This window comes from Nannospalax galili, unplaced genomic scaffold, assembly GCF_000622305.1.
Source record: "Nannospalax galili isolate Female #2095 unplaced genomic scaffold, S.galili_v1.0 scaffold335, whole genome shotgun sequence".
Taxonomy (NCBI): Eukaryota; Metazoa; Chordata; class Mammalia; order Rodentia; family Spalacidae; genus Nannospalax; species Nannospalax galili.
Window position 1 is genome coordinate 3276294 of NW_008337842.1, and position 16232 is coordinate 3292525.

Here is a 16232-nt window from a genome sequence, read left to right on the forward strand (position 1 = left end):
CTATCTCTACTTTCATTTGTTCCAAGAAATCTTTAAATTTCCTTCTTGCTTTGTTTCTTTATCCTTTGATTGTTTAAAAGTAAACTGTTTAGGGTCTGGAGAGATGGCTCAGCAGTTAAGAACCCTGACTGTTCTTGCAGAAGACCTGGGTTCAAATCCCAGCACTCACATGGCAGCTAACAACTGTCCATAACTCTAGTTCCAGGGGATCCAACAGCCTCTTCTGTCCTCCACGGGCACTGCATGACATGGGTGCACTTACCTACATGCAGGCAATACATGAATACACATAAAATAAAATAATAAATAAAATAAAAAAGTAAACCTTAATTTCCATGTATTTTGATAGTTACTAAAGTTTTTCTTGTTATTGATTTTTAGTTTTATTATATTGTTGGGAAAGACATTTAGTATGAATTTGGTTTTAGAATGTGTTGGGACTTGTTTTTATGGCCTATTATATGGTCTGTTCTGAAGAATATACCATTTGATGAAAAGAAGGTACATTTAGTGATGGATGATGTGCTCTGTAGCTGTCGGCTAGGTCCATTTGGTTTAGAGTGTGACTTAACTCTGAGTCTTCTCTTTATGTCAATTAATATTTGCTTTGTGTATTTGGGGTCTTCAATATTTGGTGCCTATGTTTTTAGAATTGTTACTTCCTCTCACTGAAGCACATTTTCTATCATTATGTGATAGCCACTTTTGTCTATTTTTACTGCTTTTAACTTAAGGTCTACTTTGTCTACTGTAAGTATGACTACCCTGACTTTCCTTTAGGTTTGCATTTGCATGGACACCTTATTCCATCTCTTAACATTTCATCTGTACATGTCCTTAGAAGTGAAGTGGATTTCTGGTAAGTAGTATATAGTTTGGTGGGGTTTTTATTATAAAAAACCCATCAGCTACTCTATGTACTTTGGAGAATTTAATCCATTTACATTCAAAGTAGTGGTCAATCAGTAATTTCTTTATTATAACTTGTTTTCTAGTATTAATATAGTTACTTTAATTCACTCTCTTATAGTTCACCTTTGTGGTTAACTGATTTGTAAGTACTGTGTTTTGATTCCTGGTTTATTATTTTTGTTTTTTATTATAGATTTTGCTTTGTAGCTACCATAAAGTTTATAGAAAACATCTTTTAATTATAACAATCTATTTTGAGATGATAGACATGGAACATGAGAACATGATAAAAGAGAAAATATACTAATAAGATAGCTCTATACTTACATTCTTTCCCTCCACACATGTTGAGGTTTTGATATACCAGTTTACATCATTCTATATTGCTTGTCTCTTAATAATATACTTGTAGGGATAATAGAAAAGATATGAATAAGCAGTGTATCATATTAACAATGTTAGAACATTCAAAATCTGTCTAATTGCTCTTACCAGTGAGTATTATACCTTCCCAGATTTTCTTTTTATTTATCAGTGCCTCATTCTTTTCATGTGAAGAATTCCCTTTAGTATTTCTGTAGGACAGGTCTGGCAGAGCTTTACTGTCTCAGCTTTTGTTTGTCTGGGAGCATCTTTCTAAAGGATAGCTTTGCTGGGTATAGTATTCTTGGTTGACTATTTTTTACAATCATCTCTAATCTTGTGAAAATATTATGTTACCCTCTCCTTGCACATAAAGCTTCTGCTGAGAAGTTTGTTCTCAGGAGAGTTTGGACATACTTATGTATTATTTGTTTTATCTCAAATCATTAAAAATTTTCTCTTCATTCTTAGTTTTTGAAATCTTGGTTATAAAATGTCTTCAGAGCACACTTGATGGGGTTAAATGGGGTCAGTGACCTTTGATCTTTCTGTACCTGTATAACCAGCACTAAAAATCTTTTGAAAAAGTCATATGGAACTTACTACCAAATAAAATAGATACATATATATATATATATATGTAAAAAGAGCCTAAATGGAGTTACCCTATAATAGGGGAATAGTGCCCCTATCAGACACCACAGGCTAGCAATTAAAAAGCCCAATGCCAGGAATGGGTTCCTTCTTTTGGAATTGTTGACAGAGGGGCAGGTGTCCTATAAACTCTCAAACAATACTGCCTATTGCCATTGATCTTGGTTACCCTCCAGAACTTGATAGTAAGATCTTATTGCTGAAGACACAACATATATGAGTTATAGAACAAACATGGAGAAATCAAGCGGGTACTGACCTCTAAGCTTCATCTCTACTGACTAGTGTTCTTAGTGCTGAAAGGACCTCTGCATACTCCTGGAAGAGAAAAGTAATCATTAGTCTTACCCAGTTGTGAGCCCTGTGAGCTACAATAAAGACTGGCCTGACAAGATACCCCATGGTATAATGGTGGCACAAATGTCATGGGAATAACCAACCACTTTCTGATTGAATTTAAGCCCTGCTTCACCAGATGGAGCCTATACCTGGCACCATTATCAGGACCAAGAACCTGTGTCTAGATAGAGCACAGACCATAGGGGAGAACTACTATTATTCTGCTAAAACAACATAGTATCAAACTGACTCCCAATGACTTATTGTTACATCCATAGATTAGTACATCTCTCAACTCACTCCAGAGGAAGTTTGCAGCAGATGGCGATTAATACAGAGGCCCGAAACTGGTCACTTAGGAGTGCTCATCCCTAAATGGGACACCTCACATCCTCTTCTCCCAAGGCTCAGGGATCTTTACAGAAGTGGGGGAGGTTATAGGAGGCTGAGGTGGTGGATGAATGCAAGAAAACACTGTTTTTCAGACACAACAGGTTAGCTGCACATAGGAATCCACAATAGTTTTGACAGCATGCATAAGACCTGTGCAAGCCCAAGCCAGACAAAATACCAGCATGGAGGAGGGAGGTGGCCTAGAAGCCTCAGCCCTAGCTGAGGAACTGCTGACAACTGATGACTGCTGGGAGAAGGAGAGTTGGTTTTCTTTAAGGATGTGATACTGGGTAGGTTAACTACATTCCAGGGGTGGACCCACACCCAAGAGTATTTGGGGAACACCAATTAGACTAAATAGGTCTTAAAAATAATAGAGGACATGAAGTGGGGGCTGGTGGAGAGGTGGGGTGGATTTGAGAGGAGATTGGGAGGAGTCTGACTATGATCAAAATACATTGTATGCAATTTTTAATTAATAAAAGTATTATTTAAGAAAAAGTTCTCACAAACTTTATTCTTCATTCTTTTTTCCTTCTTTGTACATTTTCAAATAGCTGTCTCTTTTCTTTAATCTGGCCTGATACTGATGTTCTCTATCACATTTGAAATTTCAATGAATACATACCCACAAAATTTACATGTACATGTGTCCATATTCATGTGTGTGTGCGGATGTGTGTGTGTGTGTGTGTGTGTGTGTGTGTGTGTGTGTGTGTTTAGGCCAGATGACAACTTGGCTGTTGTTCCTAAGGTGGTGTGTTTGGTTTTTTTTTTTTTTTTTTTGAGGTAGGGTGTCTCCCTGGGATATAACTCACCATGTAGTCTAGATTGGCTGGCTATTGAGCCTGAGAAATCTTTTTGTTTTTGCCTCCCTACTGTTGGGATATTATAAATGTGTACCAACACCAACACGACTTTTTAAAAACATGAGTTCTGGAGATCGAACTCAGGTCTTCGTGCTTGTAAGACCATCACTTTACCAACTGAGTCATCTTTCTAGACCTCAATGAATTCATTTTTTAGTTCAAGAATTTCTATGATTCTGAAAAATTGTTTCTATTTGTCGACTTTCTCTGTTAGAGCATCATTTCTATGTACTTTCTTCAAGCTCACTGAGTTTCCTTAAAACAGTTGTTAGCTGGGTATCGTGGCTCATACCTATAATCCCAGCACTTGGGAGGTAGAGGCAGGAGATTTGGGAATTTAAGATCATCCTCATCTGTACAATGAATTTAAGCCCAGCTTGGGATACAATGAGATCCTGTCTCTAAACAAAATAACAAAACCTTGAACCCCACTCCCTCAGAAAAACCTCAGCTAAACAGCAGTAGCAACAGCAAAAAGAAGCTAGGCTAGATTCTAGTCTGAGAACTGCATCTAGTCAGCTTCTGGCACCCCATTTTACTATCATGGGAGGCCAGGTTTTCCTGAAGTTTTTAATGCTTGCTGGTATGCAGCATCACGTGGACAATGAAAGATTATGTATTTGATTCTTCATAGTTTTCTAGTGGAATCTACCCCACTCATACATTCTTTCCAGAAATTCTAAGCACATTTCTTATTTCCTCTAAGCCTCTAGTCACTGGTATTATTGCAACACTGAAAGGCATCTATGTCCGAGTTTGCTGGGATTTTGTTATTCATGTACTGCTATTGTTTCAACACTAGAGGGTAATCCAAAGTCAGCTCTGTCATAATTTCACAATTCTTGAGTTAAGGAGGAATCAGTGGAGTACTTGGAAAAAGTCACCCATTTCCCCAAGGTAGGGTAGACCCAGATGCCTCCTCTAGAGTCATGGCCTCTGCTTAGGAGCTGAGGGATTCTGCTAAGTTCTGGGCAGAATCACCACAGATGGGCCAGCCTTTGGCTCATATGCTACAACATTTGACCTCCAATTCCACTTAACTATAATCACACCCTGAAGTCATAGTCCATCAAGATTAGCATCGTACTGAGAAAGCACCAAGGCCCACACTGTTATGGGCTGCCTATTGTGGAGGTAGGTTCACAACACAAGACTCCCACAACCACAGATGATGTTGACTGGAGTAGACGTCTAAAGAAAGCTGTTCCAGAAACTCCATGTGCAGGTAGGCCTTGCTTCTTATGTTCTTGTGAAGATAATTTGGTGCATAGCTAGCTAGTTAGCTGATGTGTCTGTAGGGAGATGATCTCTGGAGGATCTTACACCATGCTATCCTGTTCCACTCGTAGAAACTGCCTTGTTTTATTGTGGTCTGTTTTCTAATACTGCTAGTATATGTAACTAATATTTGTGTTTTTAAATTGTATTTCTTATTGGTTCTGGTAGCTTTTTGGGGGTTTAGATTCCTCAGGATTTTATGTGTTACCGTTATTATATCACTAAAGATTTCTTACTTTGAAAGTTATATAATTTTTTCTTTATATTTCTTTGGCCAGGACCTTCAGTGCAATGTTGAAAAGAAGGAAAAATATCTCTACTTTGTTACCTGTCTTAGAGAGAAGAGTTTATCATTATGTGATACTACTTTTTGGTTTTTTATAGATTTCTTTCATCCATGTGAAGAGGTACTTTTTAAATTTCAATTTGATACATTTTACAAATCATCAATACTATTGAATTTGTCATAACTTTTGCTACATTGATATGATCATGCAGGTTTCTCTAATTTTTTGATATAGCAAGTTACAGTCATGATTATTTGTTATTTTGTGGTGTTAGAAATCAAACCTTAAGAATGCTAGATAAGAACTCTACTGACGAAATCCCCAGTCCTTATAGATTTATTTTTCCTGATAGATTTCTTGAAAGTTTAAGTATTCTTGTATTCTTTGGATAAATGGAACATGGCTATAATATGTTTCTAGTAAAGATTTTTCATTTGGGCAGGAGAGATGGCTTAGTGATTAAGAGCACTTGCTGTTCTTGCAGCCATCCCAGGTTCAGTTCCCAGCACCCACATGTTGGCTCATAGCTGCCTATCACTCCAGCTCCATGGGATTCAATGTCCTCTTCTGGCTTCTGTGGGCTCCCACCCACACCCACACCCACACCCACACCCACCCACACACACACATACACACACACACAATCTAAAATAAATGATTTTTCATTCATGTCTATGTGGGATTTTAGTCAGTAATTTATTTCCTCATAATGTATTTATAAGATTTGGGTCTCAGATTTTAGTAGCTAAACAAAATGAGTTGGAGGTATTCTTTTCCCTTTTTTTTATTTGTAGAAGATTGGTGTCCCTAAAATGTTTGATATGACTCACAAGTGAAGCTCTCTGGACCTAGGACTTCTTTGCAGGGATTTTGATGACAAATTCAGTTTCTTTAATGAATAAATGACTGATCAGATTTCAGATTTAATCTTGTATCAGTTTTGATGAAATGTATTTTTCAAGGATGTTATTTGTTTACTTAGGTTGTAAATTTTAAATTTGTTGTTGTCTATAATATGCTTTTGTATTCTTTTAATGACTGTAGAATTTGAGAAATAGTTCTTCTTTCATTTCTGATATCGATGATGTGTATTTTTTCCCCACAACTTATCTACCTAGGTAAGATTCTCTCCCCTTTTCTTCTCCCTTTTTTTTTTCTTCAAAAGCTGCTCTCTGTCTCTCTGTGTCTCTTTGTCTCTCTCTGTCCCTCACTCCCTGTTTGTCTGTCTCTCTCTCGCTCACTCGCTCTCACTCTCTCTTTCTCTCTCTCTTCCACTGAACTTTGTCCACCTGGCCTTTTTGTTTTTTGTTGGTTGTTTTGTTTGTTTTTGGACAGGGCCTCCCGGGTCCCAGCCCTCCTGGAAGTTACTATGTGGACCAGGTTGGCCTTGATCTCACAGAGATCCACCTGCCTCTGCCTCTCCAGGGCTGGGATTAAAGGCATGTGCCACCCCCACCCCCAGCCTTTTGATCTTTCTTGTTTCTTGATCCTTTTGAAAAAGAAACCTGAACTTTATTTTTGTAAATTTTTCCAATTGGTATTTCATGGGTTTTACTCTGACCTTTTAAATTTGCTTCCCTCCACTTAATTTGGTTTTACTTTTTCTTTTAACTAGATCAGGGACTCTCAACCTTGGCACTATTGACTTTTCTGACTGGATAACCACTCACAAGGAGCTGTCTGACATATTGTAAGATGTGACCTCCACTCACTAGATGCCAGTAGCTCTCCCACTCAGCTGCAGCAGCAGATTGTCTTCTAGTCCTGGAAAGACAAACATCTCATATTCTTTCATGTGCAGATCCTAACTTTTAATGTTTGTATGTATGTAAATAAGGGACTGTGAGAGAGTTTAGGCTATGAAACTACATAGGAGACCATGCGAGGGAAACAAGAGGTGCTGGGGTGGCAGAGGGCAAAAGGTCACACGTGACTTGAAAGTAGAAAGGAGGCTGCTGGGGTGGGAGAATGCAAGTAGGGGAGGAAGGGGGAGAGAAACAATAAAACCAAAATTTGTTTGAAAAATGCCATAGTGAAACAACTTTCAAAAGTTTTTATTTATTTTATTGTATGTTTATGAGTGTTTTGTCCCATGTATGTAAATGCGCCACATGCCTGCAATGCCCATGGAGGCCAATGAGGGAGTCGGATACCCTGGAACTGGAGTTATGGACGATTGCTAGTTGAGAACTGAACTGAGGTCCTCTGCAAGAGCAGCCGGTGCTCTTAACTGCTGAGCCATCTCTCCAGTCCTGAAACTTAGGTTTTTGTAAGCTAATAAAATTTATTTAATGTCTTCAAACATTGCAGATGTCCCCTGGGGAATATAAATGCTTCTAGTTGAGAATTACTGATTTACAAATTAAAGATACATCCTAAGAGCATTGATTTTTCTTTTAGTATGATTTTCCCTTTTCTAATGTACATATTTAAATCCACAAACTTTCCTTTATCACTATCTTACCTGCATTCTACAAGTTTTGGTATGCTATATTTTCATTATCATTCAGTCAGAAATATTTTCTAATTTCCTTTGTACTTCTTTCTCTGACCTATAGGGTAATTATATGTATTCTCTTCAATTTCCAAGTATTTTAGTATTTTTCTAGATGCATAATATTCTGAATTTTCAATTAAACGGCATTGCAAGAGAATTTTTTGTAAGATTGCAATAACTTTAAATGTATTGAGACTTTAATTTTACAGATAAACATTCAGTTTTTGTTGGTACATACATATTCTTTTAAACAAAAGGGTAAATTCTGTAATTATTGGGTGTAGTACTTGAAAACCTTACTTCAGTTAAGGTGATTGATAAGATTGTCTTTGTTCTTGCTGATTATCTTTGTTTATTCTTTCAATTGCTGAGATAAGATTGTTAAAATCTCTATAATTGTAAATTTATTCTCTAAATTCTGTTGACATTTTACTCATGTATTTCTGATTCTAAGTTACTAGGATTATATACACTTGTGATTGTTATACTATTTTTAAAATATCTATTTTTGTTTTATGTATATGTGTTTTGTCTTCACATATGTATATACACAATGTGTATGCTTGGTGCCCATGGAGGACAGAAGGGGTGTTGGATCCCGTGGCACTGGAGTTACAGATAGTTAGTTGTGAGTCACCCCGTGGCTTCTGGGAACCGAACCTGGACCCTCTACAAGAGCAGCCAGTGCTCTTAACTGTTGAGTCATCATTCTAGCCCATTATACACGTTTTATGACTTGACATTTTAAAAATATTTCCAGTTTCTGAGATAGGGTTTCATATATCCCAAGCTGGCCTTGAACTTCATATATAGTTGAGGCTGGTCTTAAACACTTCATCCTTCTGCCTCCCAAGTTCTGAGATCACAAACATGTGCTATCACCCCTGGCTCTTTTGAATAGACTCTTATCTCTATAAAAGGCCCTTTATCTCTTCCCATATTGCTTTTTATGTTAACACAGCCACATTAGCCTCCTAATGCTTTCTTGCTTGTTCAGTGGTAATTGCAAAAGAGATAAAACTGAGTCCACAGGGATTGCATGATATTCCCAGGATCATAGGGCCTGATTTCTTTCTTCTTCCATCCCCTGAGCTTTGAGCCACCACAGTACGTCCTTCTACATAGATTAAGAGGGAGAAAAATTGGAGGGATCTAAGGTGATATGCCCATAGTAGCTAAGGGCCAATGTAGGAAGCATATGTAGAACGTGGTACATTTTCTGTCAACCAGAGACACAGGTGATCAGAGTTCCACTCCAGGGTTCACAGTTGTGTGTAGAGAAAACACTTTAGGTTAGACCATGAAGGTGTTGAGACCTTGTCAGAGTTATGAAATGGAGAATCTTTGAGATCTCTGAGTATTGGAGGAGAATATAATTTTTAACAAACGTGCGCGTGCGAACACACACACACACACACACACAGAGTACCACCCATTTATCCTCATTATACTAAGTCCACAGGGATTGCATGATATTCCCAGGATCATAGGGCCTGATTTCTTTCTTCTTCCATCCCCTGAGCTTTGAGCCACCACAGTACGTCCTTCTACATAGATTAAGAGGGAGAAAAATTGGAGGGATCTAAGGTGATATGCCCATAGTAGCTAAGGGCCAATGTAGGAAGCATATGTAGAACGTGGTACATTTTCTGTCAACCAGAGACACAGGTGATCAGAGTTCCACTCCAGGGTTCACAATTGTGTGTAGAGAAAACACTTTAGGTTAGACCATGAAGGTGTTGAGACCTTGTCAGAGTTATGAAATGGAGAATCTTTGAGATCTCTGAGTATTGGAGGAGAATATAATTTTTAACAAACGTGCGCGTGCGAACACACACACACACACACACACAGAGTACCACCCATTTATCCTCATTATACTATGCATGGTACAGTTCTGTCTGGAGGCAGAGGGATGCTAAGATGGTCTCCAATTGGCTGCCAACCTTAGCTTCCATGACCATTTCTCATGTAAGCCTCAAGAAAACTGTTGTCTCCAACTTCATTCCCTTTAGGAGCTCTTCCTTACTGCTCACGTGGCATTCTGAGTCCTAGATAGTGAAGCTGTAGTTCTACCTGGAGCTTACCTCTTCCAGATGGACTCAGGAACTCAGTTACAGAAACTACAATTGATTTTTTAAAATGTAAATCTCTTGATTTTAAATGTCCAATGCCTACCAGAAGGGAATTTGTCTAGGGAATTGAACAGTGATTTCTGTTTGTTGTTTGTTTTCAAATGGTAAATTTTATAGCTCATAGATATGAACTTGTGATTTTATTAAGTATTTTTAGTTTTTTTAATCTTGTTTTTCTAACAAAAATGCATGCTGCCTTTGATCGTCACCCAGTCCAACCCAACCTTCAGTGCTTTGTTGTTGCTAAAGTAACTCCCCACCCCCATATCTTTGGCATGGCCTTATTCCCCAGTGACTCACCTCCAACACCAATTCAACTGCCATCTTTCAAAGAACCTCCACCATTGGGTCAGTCAGAATAAAGGACCAAATTCCCAAGGCCTCTGGAAGAGATTGTTCCCCTTCCAGTGAGCCCTAAGTACACCCTGGATGAAATCTTCTCCCCTTAAGAAGGTATGGGGAGGTAGGCATTGAGTTGTAAATACTGTGGGTCAAGGGCAAGCCTGCTAGGTCAGCCACATAACTCTGAGTGATCACTTTCTGCTCAACAGCTTCTCAGGCCCTAGGAAACTGTATTATCGCAAAATATTAACTTTTGCTTTGTTGATGAATGGAAAAGATTGAATAGTTAGGCAGTTTTCAACTTGTCTGGCTTGGTAATTCCTGAAGAATCCTGGCACAAATTGTTTGTATAATATAAACTTACTGCCTAGAAGCAGTGCCCCGAAATCACAATGCAAACCAACCACAGCTGCATTAACCTCTGAGGCTCAGAGGGATACTTGGCACATCCCTGGGAGCCTTTAGGAGATTACTTTTCCTTCTCTTCCCCAGGAGCAAAGAAAGACCTGACAGTACTCCCCATGTCTGTAGCTAGAATATCCTGGAGGTAACTCTTGATGCCTTCTCACCATGTGGGATTAGGGATAAGGTCAGGAGTTGAAAAGGGCCACAAAATGCTGACAGACTCTTCGGTCTTTCTCCATTTCACTGCTTTTTCTTGGTTTCACTCTGACAGCATAAACTTATAAGGTTATCTTTTGTGATCCTGTAAAGTATCTTATTATTTAATAAACACTTGGATAATGCTTACTGTGGACAGGACTCTGTTTAAGTATTGAACAGCTGGAGTAATTTTACTCTGTAGCAGCCTCACCATATCTGGTGTCTGACTGGTCATGATCATGACCTATGCAGTCAGAGAGATATAGTACTCTTCTGCCCCATTTCTCCATTTATAAAATGCATCCCCAAAGGATTGCCAAAAAATTAGGTTATGTAATGTATGAAAAACACAGTCTCAGACCTGATATCTTTCAAGATTGATGGCTATGTTAACATTGATGGAGAAAACATGTTCCTTGAGTGATTTCTCTCTGAAGCTTCTGGGATTTGATGAGTGAGCAGAGGACCATCTACAATGGTCTAGAGATGTGTGGTCCCATCCTGAGTTCTGGCACCCTATCAGGAGTGCCCAGATGTCCATGTATATGGGGGTCTCTATGCCCTCAGAAGATCTGCTACCTGTTGAAAGGTGGAAGGGAGGATGACATTGAATCAGAGGTTCTACAATAAGAGTCTTAGGGACTATCCAGACAGAAAGCTCAGCTAGTTGCATTTGTGTTTATGATTAGATTCTCTTTTCTACAGAAACCTTGTGTTTTGTACAGTCTAGAAAATGATCTACAATATCCATACTTTTGGTTTGAATGAGTGTTTGTTAAGTGTATAGTAAGCCAAAGTAAAAGAATAAATAACTAGTGATAGATGGATCGATAGCAAAACATCAACAAGTTGGGTGCTTAAAACATCCAGCAGAAATTGACAGGGTAAGCCCCAATGAGGCTGGAGTTCCTGATAGAGAGGGTCCTGGGCAGAGTACAGTGTTTCCTTTGGGGAGAACTCTAAGTGAAAGAACAAATAACAGAAAAGTAACACCATCAAGTCCAGAACTTACAAACATTCAGTAGAAAATGACTGGGGAAGAGATGTTGCCCACTGTGCCTTGATTCCCCTGCAGCCTGAATAGCTCCACTCTCTCCCCACACTGGTATCCCTTCTAGCTTTGTGCCCAGGCCCATTCCTGCTCTTCCACCTCAGATCTCCAGACTAGCTTCCTAACCCAGACTAGCTTAATCCTCTAGCATAGTTTGTTAGATGCTGCACAGGCTGTCCCCACTCCCACCTTACCCCTGGCCTCCTGATCTCCCTACCTCAGAACTGCCTACCACCCTAGTAAGTCAGATTCCGCTCACTATGTTATGATTTCCCCTGCAACCTAACAGCTCTCCTATTTCTCTGCACTGGGCCTAAAGCCTTGGGCCTAGGCCTGCGCCTGCTCTTTCCACCCCAGATCTCTAGACTACCCTCTTAATCCAGCCCCCCCCACCACTGTGTCCTGATCTAGTGTATCCAGATTCAGTTCTCCAGCTTCATTTGTTAGATTCTCCATAGGCTGTCCCTACCTCTGTCTTGTCCATGGCTGCCCTCCTGATTTGCCTACCACAGACCTGCCTACCATTCAGACTAGCCTATTACCCTTTGAGAACCTGAAGCACATACCAACTAACTTTTCATATCTGAGCAAAAAGCAACAAAGCTACATCAATAATATAAACAGAACCAAACTTCAAATAAAGAAAGGCAGAATAGAATTTCCTATTGGACACACAACCAACAAAAGACATCTGTATACCCAAATGGCAATGCAAAAACACAAATACTATGAAAAAACCAAGAGAATTTGTCCCCAACAAACCCCACCAGTCCTACAGAAGTGTACTACAATGAGAATCACACTGAGGAAACCCATGATGCAGAATTTAAAAGAAAAATCATAAACATGATCAAAGATCTTAAAGAACACACAAAGAACTCAAAAAGAGGATAGGCATAAACTTGTGATAGAAGCTCAAGAGAATAAAAATGTGACTGAATGAAATAGCAAAAACAATTCAGTGCCTGAAAAGTGAATTCACAAAAGAGAGAAATATTGAAGAAAACCCAAGTCGAATTGAAGATGGAATTGGAAAACCTCAGTAAGTCAATTTGAAATGAGAGGAGAAAGCCTCACAAGCAGACTGGATGACATGGAAAACAGAATACCAAGACTGGACAGCAAAGTTGAGCAACTGGACTCCTGAAGCAAAGTCAGTAAATTGTTTTTTTAAATCACAGGAATGTGCAGGAAATATGGGACACCATGAAAAGATGAAATCCACGTATCATAAGCCTTCAGGAAGAAGAATCTCAGGTCAATGGCATTGACCAGATTGTCAACAGGATTATAGAAGAAAACTTCCCTAAATTAAGGAAAGACATACCTATACAGATACAAGAAGCACATAGAACACCAATTAGATAAGACCAGAACAGAAACTGCCTACAGCATATCATAGTAAAAACAATAAATGTACAGAACAAAGAGAGGGCACTGAAAGCTGCTAGAGAAAAACAGCAAGATATATATATATATGAAAACCCATCAGAATTACAGTTGACTTTCAATGCAAAGTATGAAAGCCAGAAGACCCTGGACCACAGTAATCCCAGTTCTGAATGACCATGGATATCAACCCAGAATACTTTACCCAGAAAAACTATCTATCATAGTCAAGGGGAATGGAAAATTCTCCATGACATGAATAGGCTGAAAGAATTCAAATCCATGAAACCAGCCCTACAGAGACTACTTGAAGAAATACAAAGGACTGAAGATAGGAATGACCATACCCAAGAGGCTACAGAAAGAAAACAAAGGAAGGTATAATTATAGAAGCATAAAATAAGACCAAGAACAGGAACAAATTAAAATGATAGTAACCAATACAATTTTTCAATAATAACTTTAAATTTCAACTCCCCAGTCAAAAGACACAGGGTAGTGGAATGGATTAAGAAACAAAATCCATATTTTTGTTGTCTTTGAGAAACTCACCTTCAAGGATAGGCACTACCTAAGGGTAAAAAGATGGGAAAAAATGTTCTAAGCAAATGGCATTAAGAAGCAAGCAGGTTGTTGCAATTCTAATATCTGACAAAGTAGATTTCAAATTAAGACTAATCAGAAGAGATAAAGAGAATCACTTCATTCTAATCAAAGGAACAATTGACCAAAAAGATATTACAATCATGAACATATATGCACCAAATTCTGGTGTACCCAATTTTATAAAGAGTAGTGCAGGAATTTAAGATGCAAATTAACCCCAACTTAGTGATAGTAGGTGACTTCAATACCGCCCCCCATCTCCAATAGATAAGACAACTGGACAAAGAATAAATAGAGACTTCTGAATTAAATGACAGCATACATCAAATTGACCTAACAGACATCTACAGAATATTCCACCTAGGCACCAAAGAATACGTTTTCTACTCAGCAGACCATGCAAGTTTCCCTAAAATTGACCACATACTGGGACACAAAACAAACCTCAACAAATGCAAAACCAAAGTAATTCCATGTATTCTGTTAGACCACAATGCAATAAAGCTTATAATCAACAGCAGAAGAAGCTCTAGTAACTACACAAACTCATGGAGATTAAACAACACACTCCTGAATGGGTCAAAGAAGAAATTAAGAAAGAAATAAAAGTATTCCTGGAACTAAATTAAATAACACAATGCAACAAAAGCTCTGGGACACTTTAAAGCAGTCCTAAGAGGGAAGTTTATAGTTCTAAGTGCCTATATTAAAAAATAAGAAAGAGAACATGTAAATGACTTAAGAGTCATGTAAAAGATTCAAGACCCTGGAAAGTCAAAAACAAACAAAACCCAAACATAGTAGAAGAGAAGAAATCTAACAAGAACAAAAATAAGAGCAAAATTTAATAAAATAGACAACAATACAAAGAATCAATGAATCTAAGAATTCTTTTAAAAAGTTAAACAAGATAGGCAGAACTTTAGTCAAGTTAACCAAAAGAAAGAAAGAGCAAATCCAAATTAACAAAATCAGAGATAAAAGGGGAAGCATCACAACAGAAATGGGGTAGGGGGCAATGCTGCTTCCAGAGCCAGCATCTCAGTGAGTTAAAACAATACACAACATTGTGTCTTGGTTCAAAAGCACAGCAGCAGCCCTACCTAGAGGAGTTAAATGAGCCAAAGCTCATCACTCTTTTGAATTATCTACCTCTCCTAAGCTTTCTTCCTCCCTGTCATTAATTAAACCCTCTTTCTGTGGAGGACTTCAATGGCCTCTTTTTTCATTAATTAAATTTGTTCATTGACAGTTTCACACACACAAATATATATAATGCATACTGACTACTCCCACCATTTTCTCTTATTTCATTCCCACCCCTGTCTACTCTTCTCTTCCATATAAATCTCTTTCTTATGTTCATGTCTATTTTGCTTGTTTTCTGATCCACTTGACTTTAACAAGGGCCATCTCTGTTGCCACGAGCTTGGAGCTATCCATTGGAGCCTGGTGGACTCAGAAGTGGGTACACAACTGAAGGCAAAGACTCTTCTTCCAGAATCTATCAATAGCCAATGGTTCATCAGTAAGGGTTAGGGTTCCATGAGCCCTTCCCCTAGCCATGGCTGATTGTTAACAGGGGCAGGTTTGTGCTGGTCCACTGCCGGGAACTACAAGTGTTATGAGCTTATGATTGCAATGTCTGGGTCATGCCTAGAGGATAACATTTTGCAGTCTTTCTTCCTGTGTTCCAACTCTTGCATTCTTTTCATCCCCCTTTCTGCTGTGTTCCCTGAGTTTTAGAGGGGGTGGTAGAAAATGTCTTGTTTAGGACTGGACCCTCAACTCTCACTTGACCTGAGCATATTATGAATCCATGATTCTACATTTACTACTATTCACTTCAAAGAAATGCTTCTCTGATTATAGATGAGAGTAACTTTTGTCTATGGTATAAACAGACATTTAGAAGGTAACTTGATCTTGTGTCATCTTAGCTAAGCAACAGTAGATGAAATAACCCCCTTTGGCCTATGTCCTACTTAGGCATGGATTATTGATCAAATTTACTTTACTAGGCATGGATTCCCTTTTGTGGAATGGGCCTCAAGTTCATTTAGAAGTGCAGATGGTTACCCCTGTAACAATTGTGCCACTATTGCACTGATGGACATATCTTTCCTGGCAGGTAAGACTGTTAACACCCTTTCTCTCCCAGTGGCCTGCATAACACTTTCCAACAGTTTGAAAACTTGTTTTCTCTGTATCTTGAAACAGAGATATGTGGTGTCTTTGGCAATATGGTCTTCTTCTCTAGTTCTTGTGGGCAACCAAGAGGACTGACAAGAGCCTGTAGGTATTTTGGGGTTCTCCCTGGGCGCAGTTCCTGCAGGGGGTATCCAACACATGGCACTGAGAATTTTGTTGTGTGTCTCAGTGCTTCTAGGAGCAGCCTTATTTAGCCAAAAAGAACATCTCTAGTTTCATATATTTTAATTGAGTTATAAGATAGTAGATTTCCATATTGATTTTTCATATACCCTTCATTTTGGTTCACATTTGACCCCCCTG